Genomic DNA, 2,988 nt, shown 5'->3' with positions numbered 1-2,988 from the left:
TCAGCTCTCTGCTTCTCTTTCCCACCTGGGAGGACTCCTGCTCCTCCTGCCAGCCCGCACTGCTGCTCACCGGTCCCTCCCCCAAGGCCAGGAGCCATGGCAGCTCCGCACCTTGGATCAGGCTGTTTCTCCCGCTTGTGATGCACCGCCCCCCCCCCTCCGCTCCCCACTCACCAACCCCATCCGTCTCTTGTTATTCAGCCCCAATTCCTCCTTCTCCCCTAAGAGCCAAGGCTCGCTGACATCTATCCATCTCTTCCTCCTGGTTTCCAGGGCCACCACCCCTTATTGAGTCATATCATATGGCCATCTTCTGTTTGTTTTTTTTTTTTTTTTACTAGACACCAGGATGCCTGGGAGGAGGAGGGGGCTTCATCATTAAGCGTCTGCCTTCAGCTCAGGTCATGATCCCAGGGTCCTGGGATCAAGTCCCGCATGGGGCTCCCGGCTCAGCCGGGAGCCTCCTTCTCTCTCTGCCTGCCACTCCCCCTGCGTGTGCTCTCTCACTCGCTCTCTGTCTGACAGATAAATAAATAAAATCTTTTAAAAATGAAAAATATATTTAAAAATAGACACCTTTTTATTTTTTTATTTTTATTATGTTCAGTTAGCCAGCATATAGTGCATCATTAGTTTTTGAGGTAGTGTTCAACGATTCATTAGTTGTGTGTATCACCCCGTGCTCAGCACACCACGTGCTGTCCTTAATACCCATCACCCGATTCCCCGATCCCCCCACCCCCACTCCTTTCTGGAACCCTCGGTTTGTTTCTTGGAGTCCAGAGTCTCTCATGGTCTGTCCCCCTCTCTGATTTCTTCCCATTCGGCTTTCCCTCCCTTCCCCCGTGCACTCTCCTTTATGTTCTACATATGAGTGAAACCATGATTATTGTCTTTCTCTACTTGACTATTTTCACTTAGCACCATCCCATCTCCAGTTCCATCCATGTTGATGCAAATGGTGGGTATTCATCCTTTCTGACGGCTGAGTAATATTCCATTGTGTATGTGGACCACATCTTCTTTACCCATTCACCTCGGCTCCTTCCACATATTGGCTATTGTGGACACTGCTGCTATGAATGTTGTGGGGCATGTGCCCCTTCTTTTCTCTACATCTGTATCTTTGGGGTAAACACCTAATAGTGCAATTCCTGGGCCATGGGGTAGCTCGATTTTTAACTAGACAACCTTATTAGAGCAGCTTTAAGTTCTTAGCGAACCTGAGCAGACAGTGCAGAGATTTCTCCTGCGCCCATTGTCCCCCTCACAAACACCACTGCCTCCATTATTAGCATCCCCCACCAGAGTGGTACGTTTGTTGGGGACCTCCAGTGACACCCCTTACATTAGAGTTCACTCTTGTTGTACATTTTATGGATTTGGACAAGGGTATAATGCCGTGGGTCCGCATCACAGCATCCCAGAGAAGAGACTCACTGACCCTCAAAACCCCGTGTTCCTCCTGTTCTTTCTCCTGCCCCACAACCCCCGGCAAGCCCAGATTCTTTTACTGTCTCTGCAGTCTTGCCTTTTCCAGAATGTCACAGAGTTGGGATCCTATAGCACAGAGTCTTTTCAGATTGCCTTCTTTCACTTGGGAGTATGCATTGAAGATCCCTCCATGTCTTTTCACGGCTTGCAAATGCCTTCCTGATCATTGGTATTATGCTATTATTTTTGTCTTTACTTTGTAAGAATTTAATTCCCAACGATTCTGTAAACTCTGATATGTCAGATCTAGTAGGGAGAAATGTTTAAAACCTTGACTGTGGGGGCGCCTGGGTGGCTCAGTCGGTTAAGCATCTGCCTTCTGCTCAGGTCCTGATCTCAGGGTCACAGGATTGAGTCCTGCATCGGGCTCCCTGCTCAGCAGGAAGTCTGCTTCTCCTTCTCATTCTCTCTCTGTGCTCTTCCTCCTTCTAGCTCTCTCTCTCTCAAATAATATATTTATTTATTTATTTATTTATTTAAAGAAAGAAACAGGCTATATGAACTTTGATGAGACTTTATGGGTGAGAAAATCAAGCTCTGGGCATGGCTGGGAAGTAAAGGGGAAAATGCAGAATGAGCTAAACTCTGTTCTGTAAGGACGTAACTGGAATTTGGGGGTTGGAGGCACTAGTCAGCTGGGCAGACAGGAGCTCCTGAGGAAGAGCAACCCCGTGAAGATAATGCCAAGCCAGGGCCTTAAGGGAACATGGTCAATAATCCTGCTAAGGGACGGGACATCTGGCTTTCTGCTCTTGCCTCTCTCCTCTGCTGTGCCCCGTTCCCTCTGCTTAGACCAAGCACAAAGCCTGAGGCACAAAGGAGAAGGGGACGGGGGCTTTGTATAGCAGAGGGGGACATGAGCAGGGAGAAAGCAGTCACCCCCTGGGCCTGATGAGCCTCCGTGAGCTGAGCAGGAGACCACGAGCCATCAGAGACAGCCTCTGGAAATCCAGAGGAGAGCTTGAATCGCACAGAAGGGGAGATGGGACTCTGCCGGTTACTCTGGATCGCAAGCAGAGGAGGAGTCCAGAAGTCTGGGCCGCTGAGAATCGGGCTTTGTTTCACAATTCTGATCCACAATGTCTACCTTGCAGATCCGCCTTTCTGGATCATTCTGCAGTGACGATGGTTGAGATGGGGGGGGCTTTAGGTGTGTTTCCCGCCAGACAGTTTAGGAGGCCAATATCTTGGGCCAAAATTACAGTTAAAGGAAGATGTATTGAGTATCCTATGAGGGCCATAGACTCATTTTTTTCAAACAGCCAAAATGAACTTCAGTGCCTTGACAATTTTTCAGACTAAAACTATTGCAGGCATGACACACAGAAAATTTTAGGTCTTTCATCATCCATATGTCCGCACTTTCAAGTGGACTGAAGATCCTTTTTTTTTTTCTTTTAGATTTATTTATTTTAGAAAGAGAGGGAGAGAACATGTGCATGGGGGGAGGGGCAGAGGGAGAGAAGCAGACTCCCCGCTGAGCGCTCAAACCCC

Source organism: Mustela nigripes, chromosome 4 (genome assembly GCF_022355385.1).
Source record: "Mustela nigripes isolate SB6536 chromosome 4, MUSNIG.SB6536, whole genome shotgun sequence".
NCBI classification, from domain to species: Eukaryota; Metazoa; Chordata; class Mammalia; order Carnivora; family Mustelidae; genus Mustela; species Mustela nigripes.
This window is presented reverse-complemented; position numbering follows the sequence as displayed.